Below are 12,521 nucleotides of genomic sequence, written 5' to 3' on the forward strand. Positions count from 1 at the left end.
AATCATAGTCGCTTGATCTTTGCAGTTATATGTTTCGCACAGTTATTGACCACTGAATCAGAGAAAGAGTTAAGCGATTGAAAGCAGACTAACCCTGTTTTTCCAAAATCTTACAACAGATTAAAATCATGTCGGAATTATGTAACAGTTCTAAAATTTCGGATCTGGGCTGGATTTTAATTTTATCAAACAAAGGTACAAAAACTGTTTTAAAGGTTTCATTTGTTCGAAAGCTTCTCCTTATTGCATTAGAATTTATAACAAGGTTTTCGAAAAGATTGAAAAATTTGCTCGAATCTTCCGAATATTAAATCACCTTGAACAATTATTGAAGTTTTTGCAATCTCCTGCCATTTTAGGGTTCAATTTTGAAATATCAGACCATGAATATTTGCACATTTCTTCAGGTCACATAAACCGCCACTCATACTGGTTCTTCAACAATGCGGCGGAAGCAATAATTTTTTTGAGAAATATGATATTTGAGATTTATAAATATCAAATTTATTTGGAAAAGCCTGTAGACTATCTATCACGAAAAAACATTTCCTACAACCTGTCAAAAAACAGTTGCGCTAAAAACAATCTCAATTAAATCAATGCCAAATACAAACTATTTAGTGAAAAAAAATTCAGCGGAAAAAAAGTAAGCAGACATAAAAAGTCAAACATCAAACATTGCTAACCACTAAATTATATTTAGCTTGAAGGCTACACTGTTGGGAATGAACCAAGACGACAGCTGTGAAGAGTTGGTAAAATATATTTTAGTTCAACAATTTTGACGCCAATGTCTATAATTTTGGGGTTTCATTCTGATGCTCAGTGTAAATTTAGTGACCGGTAAGCATATTTGCTGATCAGTCAAGATCTTCAGTCTCTATTTGAAACAGAAGCTCAAAATTCAGAATATTTCAAATTATTTTTAATACCACAACTAAAATCAAGCTTTCGAGCGATATTGACAAAACAAACTACGAAATAACTGTTTAAAGCAAAATACATTAAAAAGATGAGTTATGTCATTTTTATTCAAAGTTTTTTCGCAGTAAACATCTGAAATGCTTGATCGTGTTTTTTGGAAACATATTCACTAAAACAACGATAATATTCAAGTAGTGAAAGAGAATATCACATTTAACATACTCAGGTTTGACCGGAATTAGAGAGAATTTGTTAAGAAGAAAGGTAAAAAATCAATTTTTGATAATTCAGAGCGTAACAGTTTAAAATTTGTGCATTTCAAAGTAAATGCGAGAACAATTGAAATGTAACTAACTAAGGTTGAATTAATATCTCCAAATAGCCTATTTAAACAAATATTATATAGACTTCAATTTCTTTCAGCTAAATGAAAAAGTGGTTCTCTGTTTTAAATCACAATTCAGATAACAAAAAATTCGACATATTTTCCAAGAGAAACCTTTGGTTTGCCTCGGGCAAAAATTGTTTAGCCTCAGCGAGCAAATTTTGACCTGGTTTTTAGCTACCTGGACTTTTAATGGCCTATCAAAAGTAAAAAAAAATATCCCGACATTTTGATTGGAAACATTGCTAATCATATTCGCTTGATCTTTGCAGTTATATAGTTCACACAGTTATTGACCACTGAACCAGAGAAAGAGTTAAACGATTGAAAGCAGAACAACACTATTTTTTCCAAAATCCTACATTAGATCAAAATCTTGTTTGAATTAAGTAAGAGTTCTAAAATTTTGGATCATGACTGGATTTTAATTTTATTATATAAAGTTATAACAAATGTTTACAAAATTTCATATGTTGAAAAGCTTCCACTTTTTCATTAGAATTTTTTACTATGTTTTCGAAAAGATCAAAAAAATTTGCATATTTATTGCAAGAACCTTCCGAATTTCATATCACCTTGCGCAGTTGTTGAAGTATTTGCAATCTCCTACCTTTTAAGGGCATAATTTTGAACTATCAGAACATGCATATTTGCAAATTTTTTAGGTCACATAACACCGTCATCCATTCTGATTCTTCAACAATGCCGCAGAAGCAATAGTCTTTTTTGAGAAATATGATATTTGATATTTATAAAAATCAAATTTATTTGGAAAAGCCAGTAAACTAACTATCACAAAAGAATACTTCCAACAACCTGTCAAAAAACAATTGAGCTATATAAACGATCTCATTAAATCAATGCCAAATACAAACTATTTGGTGAATAAAAAGTAAGCAAAAATAAAAGTAAGCAGACATAAAAACCAGCCAAAACATATGTTTAAGTTATGTTCGAACTCAAAAATTGCTAACCATTACATTCTATTCAGCTTGACGGCTACATTGTCGGAAATGGACCCAAACGACAGCTGTGAAGAATTTGGAAAATCTTTTTTTGTTTAACAATTTTGACGCCAATATCTATAAAATTGGGGTTTCATGTTGATGCACAGTGTAAATTCACTGACAAGTAAGCATATTTGCTGATCAGACAAGATCTTTATTCTGTATCTGAAACAAAACCTCAAAATTTAGAATAATGCAAATTACTTTTTTGCCACAACCAAAAATCAAGTCTTTGAGCGATATTGACGAAAAAACTACGAAATAACAATTTAAAGCAAAATATATTAAAAAAAAGAATTATGTCAAACTTATTCATTGTTTTTTTAGAGTAAACAACTGAAACGCCTGATCGCGCTTTTTTTAATTATATTTACTAAATAATCCATAATATTCAAATAGTAAAAAAAGAATATCACAGTTAACATACACATGTTTGACCAAAATTAGAGAGAATTTCTTACGAAGAAAGGTAAACAAATCACTTCTTGATGAGTCAGGGCGTAACAGTATAATAATTGTGTTTGTCAAAGTATATTCAAAAACCGTTGAAATGTAACTAGCTCGGGCTGAATTAGTATCTCCATACACCCCATTGAAACAATTATTATATAGTCTTCAATTTCTTTCACTCGTATGCAAAATTAGATTGTTTTTAAATTTCAATTCAATGCTTAAAGAATTCGATACATTTTCTCAGAGAATGCTTTTGCTTACCTCAGGTGACAAGTATTTCAGCTTCAACGATTTCTGGCCTAGTTTTTATCTAATTCGACTTATAATGGCCTATAATAAGTAATAAATATCCCGACATTTTGATGATCGGAGACATTTCCAACAATAGTCGGTTGATCCTTGCAGTTATATGTTTCCCATAAATATTGACCGCCATATCAAAGAAAGAGTTAACAACTGAAAACAGACTAATCCTATTTTCCCAAAATCTTAAAAAAGATCAAAATCTTGTCGGATTTTTGAAGGAACTTTTTGGATATTTTTTGGATCTGTGCCGGATTCTGCATTTTAATTTTATCAACTGAATTTATGGAATCTGTTTTAACAGAAATCATTTGTTCGAGAGATTTTCTTTATTGTGTTAGAATATTTAACAACTTTTTCGCAAAGATTGAAGAATTTTCTTGTTTCTAGCAAGAGTGTTCTGAATTTTAAATCAACGTGCACAATTGTTGAAGTATTTACATATTCCTAACCTTTAAGGGTACAATTTTGAAAAATCATACCATGAATATTTGCACATTTCTTCAGGTCACATCAACCCACCATTCATTGTGGTTATTCAACAAAGCCGCGGAAGCAGTCATATTTTTTGAGAAAAATAATTTTTGAGCAGAATAAAAATCAACCCTAATTCGAAAAGCTAGTAAACTAATTATCAGAAAGGAACACCTCCTACAAACTGTCAAAAACAATTGGACTAATAAACAATCTCAGCTAAATCAATTTCAAATACAAACTATTTAATGAATAATGAGTTAGCGGAAATAAAAGTAAGCCGACATGAAAGCAAGCATAAAAATTTGTTAATGTTATGTAAAATTTCCAAAATCAAACTTTGCTAATCATTACATTTCATACATTGCAAAGTATATTTAATTTCTGATGTATTCCAATGCATCAGAAAACAAAATATCTTATTTTCAATGCGCCCAGTATTTGCAAGCTCCAATGAACCGTTGGTCATGCCTCTCATCCAGAGTGGGATCAAATCCACACAACGTCAGTCAGGTATCGCAGAGAAGCCCCGACGGGCTCAAAATGCGCTCAATGGCCCGCCAGAGAAAATCAGAAATATTGTTATCCCCGAACCTTTCGGCTTGCTTGACTTCTATTTAAAAATTGGCTTCTTGCCTATCGGCTTGATTGACCGCCACCCAACTACTTGAACTCTTGAATTAAACAAATTCCAAAAAGATCAAGCTATTTATAATTTACCTTGCCTTTTTGTTGGATGATGGTATTTGATCTTGTCTTTTAACTCAAAAAATGCAATATACATTGTCTTTTAATTTTTATTTAGTCTTTTATCTCAAAAATTTTCTATTAAAGAAGCTCAGAATTTTGAAAAACGCTATTATATATTAATCTGTATTTTTAAAATGTTATGAATTAGCCAACTAGACTTTTTGCGTTCTTATTTTTCTCGCTCATTTAAGAGTGGAAAAATCATTCGATAAAATATAACACAACATTGAAAAAAAATTGTTAGCCTAATTCTTCCAAGCAATAATTTCCTCGCTGACTTTATTCACTTTTCCCATCTTTTTGAAATGTGAAAATGATGTTTAGGATGTTTATATCAGATAACTTTGTGCTTACCAAAACATGGCATAATGTTCCTTACTTGAAAATCATCTGGCACTTGTGAAATTTGGTTTTCAATGCTTTTTTTTGGAAAATTACTTTGATATTGCGGTTTTATTGACATTTTACACTGTTTATTGATAATTTTGTGCTTCAATTTATTTCCACTTGTATCAAAATTGGCAAGGGAAATCACGGGATAGATGCCTTTTCAGATATTGAAATCAAACATGACTCCGTAAGAGTTTTCTCGCAGACATTAAACAAGATATAGGACTAATCAATTTTGACGAACTGTCATATCGTGTTCACTCATTTGGTCATTAGATTGATAAAACTCCTGGTTCTCAAAAATATGAAAAAAAAAATTAGCATTGACTGAATTGAAGCTTCTGGGCATTTATTTAATCAAAGAAGAAATTTCAACAACTGCAATGAAAAACTATGCTGTAAACTATGATGTATGATGCACAAAAATCAAGCAACGTAAGTATCACCATCCAACAACAGTTTAAATTATGCAAACGTCAAGAAGTGCTCTGTGTTTCCGTTCCACTTCCGGTTCCACGGAAAAATTAATAATAAATTACTGTCCTGTTAAAGTACTTTTGCTTGACCAAATGCTGGCTCATTTTTCATTACAAAACCTTCACGAATGTCACATCAAACTTCTGTATCATATTCTTCTTTTCGACACATTTTGATCATCTACTTAAAGCAATTCATTTTGCTTTGCGGCATAAGGAATTTTAGAGTTTGGGTCTTTCATAACACACGCCAACCCCCCACCCCACCCCCCCCCCCCCCCCTCAAAAAAAATACCACTCCACCCTGATAAACCATATTTGGTGGAATTGTGGTTGGTCGGTGATTGGTCAAGTAATGTGGTGGGCTATAATGAAAAGGACTGCGCGCCAAATATTGTCAGCTAATATTCCATATATTTTAAACTGCCGTTTTATTGAGCAAAGATGACATCAAAACATAAGCATTACATTTAGCTATAAATGACAACACAGTGACAAGAAAACAATATACAAAAACTTGACTGAAACACCGAGGACGTAAAAATCAAAACGGCTCAAAACAGAAATTTTTCATTTTCGAGAATTGTTTGTCATAACTCGCAATAGAATAAGTAAATTAAGCCATCTCTTAAAATTTTCCTTTGCAGCAAGATGCCAAAAACACAATTCAAAAACCGTTTACCAAAACATTATAATTCATGATTTTCTTTTGCCAAGGAAAGTGAAAACCCAGTTGATATCAAATTTGAATCACAAAAGCAAGACAAAACAAAATTAAGTTTAGTAAAACTTTAGTTTAAAGCATTCTATTAAAAAAAACTTCTCTAATACAGAGCTTCACAACGCAGAAAAAGGAAATGAACTTCAGAAGACTACGAAAAAGGTATTTTCTCAAGCTTCACATTTATCATTTACAAAGCAAAATTTTGTTGGAAAAAATTGTTGAAGTGATGATCACAAAAACTTTTCTTTCTATCGTGAAAAGATAAAAATTTTCATATAAGCAAATAAATTTTGGTGAAATTCCAGTGTTGACTAAAAAAGTTTATTATTGGCTGTGTTTTCCGCGCCCTCAACTAACAATGCGACTCTAACTAACGTTTTTGTTCCACCGTTATGCGAGCCAATACGTTCGTAAATGCTAACCAGGTGAAATGAAAAAAAATGGCGTAGGTCCGGAAAAGAGTATTTCGAAAACATGGTGGTTCTCTTTTCGCATAAGAAAACAGGACAGAACAGATATGCTGAAATTTTTGAATTAAATTCATATCTCGCAAAAGTCTTTTAGTTTTTATATTTTGGGACACAATAGTGTTTGAATGTAAAAAAATTCTAAACAAAGTTTTTGACTAAACGAATGACTTCAAATGTAAGCATGTGTCCGCAAACACATGCACAAACAAAACACAAACAAACACACTCAAACCTACGCATCCACATGCACAGAAGCACACGCATACAGACACCCAAACGCACACACGAGCACACACACACAGGCACATGCTGATATACATCATACACAAATATAGTAATCAGTTGCTGAGCAGATAAGATTTCTTTGTGATTTGTGAAATTCTTCAATTTTTCTTGATCGCTTCTTAAAAAAACCATTTTTGTTGAAACATTTTCTTGAAACCTTATAGTTTGTTGAAACTTTCTCTTGAAACATTACAGTTAGTTGTTGAAACATTTTCAATGAATAAGCTCAGCAAACAGTACAATAATTAATAAAAATGAATTAAAAAAACCAGACGTCTTAAATTTTGGCACTGATCGAGATTTTTTAATATTTTTGAGATTGCTGCTGGTCTTAAAGTTTTTTCCCCAATTTCTGTAATCAATTATAGCTATAGAAACGAAATTAATCAAATTTGTAAAATGATATTAATATTTGTTTTTAAACCTTTAAACAGCAAATAAATCTTCGCCTTGCTTCGAAATTTAGCTTGTTTTTGTTTCTTGGTGAAAACTTGTACGTAAATTTTACGAGTGAGAAATCTGAACATTATGTGATAAATTCAAATTACTGATCCTCCTCAACATTTTCATATTTTTAAGCAAACTATGTCGAGTAACTTTGTGATAATACTTGATTTTCAACAACCCCAGTGACCCCAGTCCAAAAATTGCCGCGTTTTTAGAAACCATGCATCCAGTCTAATTGTCACAAGTCAATAAATTTTTGAAAGGATCTCGTATAAATTACCACGCCAATTTGATGGGGACTGTCGCATCCAATTGTGCCGCTATGCCCAATCAGAGGGTCAAGAAAATCCGGTTCAATATCTCACTAAGCTCAAGTGATATTGGACTTACTTTATGAGAGGGGGAGCCCTTCTGTGTTTAAATGTCACCCAATGAGTGGGGACTTCAGATAATTTTACCACTTTTTGTCCTCATACATCAGCAGAGAAACTTCGAAATCACCGAAGGAAACGAATTTTCTCAAAGACATCTAATTGAAAGTACAACTGCATTCACAATTTGTTAAATCCTTCAATCACGAGTTTTTATTCTTACCTGACCAAAGTGGGGAGAATATAAACGAATATTTCACGCGTGCAAATTTTGAAATGGACAGTTGAATTTAGAATTATTGAACTGCTGATCTGTTGAATTGATTACCATAGTTATGAAAACCAAGTTAATTATAATTAAATTTTCCTCCACGCCAATTATGTCCACCCCTCCAGACCCCCCCCCATCCCCGTCCTCTCTTCCCCATTAGATCCTGATCCGGATCTTTGGGGCCTTTCACTCCATGAGATAAAACCTAGAACTTTATATTGCTACTAATCTCTCTGCTGAGTTGTAATTTCCACCACAATACAAGCTTGAGTTTTGTTTAATGATTTTCGACATTTCGAACGCACAAAATAAAATTAATACACTTTTGAAAATTGATCAAAATTGAGGAAAATTTCAAACCGCGGGCAGTTGAACTGTTTGATAGGAATTTAACTTTCATGTAATAATGATTGGCATAAATAAAAAGGTTTCTTTAAAGTAAATAAAGTAAACAATTTGCGATAATTAAGATTGATATTTAGAAATTCGGCAACTTCTTCTTCAGTTCTCACGCTGGGCTGTAATTTTAATCAGATGAACTGGAAGCTTATAAACATAACAGTCAAAAGGTGAGTTAGTGAGTATAAACTTCTGGTTATAAATGCCAACAGAGCACAGAGACTAATAATTATTATAATGTTGTTATAAACTGCTAGTTATAAATTGAAAATAATTTCCTGAAGTAAATAGTTTTTTTCAAGCACTGCAATTAGTTTGGAAAACGTTCGTTTTAGTTCTGATGTCAACAAAAGCATAGAAAAGTATGAAAACATATTCCTCAAATAATAAGTTTGTTGGCATTCCGTAAAAATCTTTCAAAGTTGTTCATTAATAAATGTTTCTGAAAAGATCAGGAAAAATTGAAGATTTGTACAAAGAGGACGCCAACTTTTAAAAAAAAACTACACCAATAACATTTTCTTCTATGTGGTAAATTTAACTGTTACAATTTTCATTAACAGTTCAATTTTAGACTTTGGCTCCCAAAACATTTCTGTAATGTATAAAATCTAATGGTGCCCAGGTAGGTAGGTAGTCCGATAAAATTTGGCTGGAAAATTTTCAAAAAATTGAAAAGAAGTGCTGCTCTTCCTAACGACAATGCACTTTAATTAATTGAAGCGGTCAAAAATAACACAATTGTCAACTTTGCACAAAAGTTAACAAAATTATTCACTTTATCAAACTAAGTTAAATTCATAGATTAACTCACTTGAAATTAATAACCATTCTATTGTGTGCGTTTATACACCAATCTAGCCTCAAAGCTCGAACTATCAAAAGTGATCTGATTAATAATCAGGCCCTCGGGCGCCTTTTTGAGATTAACCACCCTCGCTGCTGAAAGTTAATAATACGATTTATTATACCGCTTTGAGTCAAAGTATACAATATTGTTTAAATAGCTTGACTATTTTAAATCTCGAACATGCTTCGATAATTTCTTAATGTGACACATAATCATAAACTGCTTGGGGGTTCGCTAAGGGTTCATAACTGGGTCAGACGACAGGATTTAATAAAAAAGAAACTTTTCCATTCCCAAAACAATAATTTTGTATTTCAAGAACTTGAAAGTATTTGTATCGGGTACACGTAACAAGAGATAATTTATTTTAATTGAATCATTTTTATTGCTCCCCTTCAACTTTTCTGTAGTATTTTTGATATCGATGCAAAAAATTGTCCCATTTACTGCCCCACTGAACAAAAAATCCATATTCAGAATCTTGTAGGTAAACGTATAGTACTAAGAATGAGTGCGCAATTTTCTTCAAAGATTTGAGGTTTCTTGTGACGTTCTTCTACAGTAAAAATCATCTGGCGCAACTCACGAAAACATTCAATTTCCTGGATTTGTAGAACATGAAATAGACGAAACATCTCATCAACTAGAGTAAAATCTCAATAAATTGAATTTACTTCATCTTCGAGATTACTCCTTGTAGAATATTAAATTCAGCTAAGGTAGATCGGGGCCATAGCCTCTCAATTCCAACTAAATGAAAAAATTCTTAATTCATGTTTTTTCTATTGTAGCGCTTTAGGCTACTTTAATTTTCTCAAAGACCTACTACCCTGACAAAATTACAAAAAAAAACATAGCTGGCAGATTGCCAGAAAATAGCCGCAATAGATTCGTAGATCAGCAGTCTAAAAAAACAGTAAAAGACAGACCAAAAAAATTCGTCTTTTCATTGAAGGCTGATATGTTATATTTTGATTAAAAATCTGTATAAGTTTTTGCTGCCTCTAATAGCTGCTCTCAAATAACTTTCATTTAGAGTGACACACACCCATTTGACCTTATCTCTTTGAATTAAAGTAAAAAAAAGTCAATTTCAAAGTGAGGAAGTCATTTTTGAGAGTGAGGCAAGTCAAGTGTGACCAAAAACTTAATCACGCGCATGAACAAAAAAACTCGCTCCACTAAGAGCGAAAAATGACGTCACACATGCAATTCAGTTGAAATTGCATGAACGAATGAACAAAAAGTGGCTGTGACGTCATATGGTCGTAACAAAAATCATGACGACGAAATAAAAAAACATAGCAGGACAAGTCCTGACGTACAATTCAAAGAATTTTCATTGACTAAACAGAAAAATTAGACCTAGAATGTACTATGAGTGAATTGAAAAAACCATTTTGAAAAAAATCAGAACAAAAAAAAAGAAAAAAAAACAGAAAACCAATGTCAAAATGCCGCATGTGAACAAAAAACCACGAGAAACGAAAATTTAATTCAAACAAAAAACTAGGCCTAGAATGAACTGTGAATGGATTGGGAAAACCATTTAGAATAAAATCCGATTCAAAAAATCGAAAAAACAGTAAAAATCAAAGTGAAATTGCCGCATGTGAACAAAAAATCACTAGCGAGAAAGCTAATTTTTGTTCAAACACCGTTTTCTCGCTCTACTTTAAAATTAGAGCGAAAAAATTTCACGCCGCAAAACCACTCGCTTTTTCGCTCCATTTCCTGTTTCGGCGTGACCAAAATCACCACTCCAATTTGACTTCAAAAATCATGAAAATGTGTGAACAGATCTTAAAAAAAAAGACAGCGCCCCAATACAATTCAAATTCTTTGAATTGTAAAAAACCAAGAGAAGGCCAATAATAGCCCCAGCTATCGCTGTGCGGCTATTAAACAGGCATATAACTGTTCTAGCAACAATTAAATTACACCAGCTAAATTCATGTAGTTGTGTGTACCAAAAAAATTACGCAGAAATCTAGCTAGAAACTATTTGACAAACCAACAGAAAAGAGAGACTTCACTTCAAAAATTCAAATGAAAACTAAAAACAAGTTCATCCCCAATTTATTCAGTAAGCTTCTAATATCTGAACGTCATTGAAATTTTTGAATCCGTTGATAGGAGACAAAGATAGAAAAACCATTACCTATGAAGATTGGTGAATAATTCACTAATAAGGTCCCGAATTACACGAATGATCTGTATTCCCGCTCAACTTTCCCGGCCGAGCCTGGCAAAGGAGGTATTACGAGTAACCATACAATTATAGCCGTAATTGGGTGTGATAACACGTTGCCAGAACGCCCTCGGCGACCTGTAAAATTTCGTTTTTTGACTTCACGAACCACCTAAAAAACCAATTTAGTATTTGATTTCTCCAAACGGGGAAACGCTAGCAACTTATGAATATTACCACACGGTTGTCATCGCCACCGAGAAGTTATCAAACTCCGAGGCGAAGCCGAGGTGTTATGATAACTTCGGGGGCGATAACAACCGTGTGGTTATTTTTTAATCAACAACTGTTGCGATCATGTTTTTTTTTAAACTTTAAGTTTATCAAACTGTTTACATCATTAGACTACGAGTTTATCACTACTCTTTTATCGCCACTGTTTACTTAGTAACAGCGGTGATAATAGAGTGTGATAAACTCGTAGTCTAATGCTGAAGTGTTTTTCCAGTGTCGATCGCGCATTAAAATTTATTACAATGGCAGTTTATTTAACTGCTGTTATGGCAACAGGTGCTGATTAAATGTCACTGTCAAAGCCATTAAAGCAAGAAATAGGCTTTGTGCAAAAACTTAAAAACAAATATAATTGAAACATTCAGGTTCGATATTTAAACAACCTCTGATGATTGTTGAATAGAAATCGGGACGCTGTTAATTCCGTTCGCAAATTTAAAATATTTTAGAGAACCTTCTAAGAAACATCATTAAGCAATATGCATATCTGTGCATTTTTGTTAGAACATAATTTAGCTCGACCTTTTTTAAGCTGGATACATTGAGTACGACCACTTCTCTTTGGTCTTTTGTTGAAAAATTGAAATCTCTGATTTTACTTTTTCTTGTCATACGTGGATTCCATGTTTATCGATAATTTTGCAATACTTTAGTCTAATAACAATTGCTGCCCGTCAAAACAAATATTTCCCATATATATATATATATATATATATATATATATATATATATATATATATATACATATACATATACATATACATATACATATACATATATATATATATATATATATATATATATATATATATATATACATTTATATATATATATATATATATATAAATATTCGAGTAATTTTTTACGTCAGCCTTTCATAATGAACTTCTGGCTGATGTTCACCAAGCAGTTACAGTCAAAATCTCCAAATTGAACAAAAATCATATTAAAATGATGTTAATTAAACTTATCTTTTGATGAGATCTAATAAAAATTTTCCCGTTCCCAGGTTGTTTGTCGGGTAGTTTCCCGAACGTACGTTTTTTTTAATTAAATT

Source organism: Convolutriloba macropyga, chromosome 12, assembly GCF_964194025.1.
Source record: "Convolutriloba macropyga chromosome 12, txConMacr16.3, whole genome shotgun sequence".
Taxonomy (NCBI): domain Eukaryota; kingdom Metazoa; phylum Xenacoelomorpha; order Acoela; family Convolutidae; genus Convolutriloba; species Convolutriloba macropyga.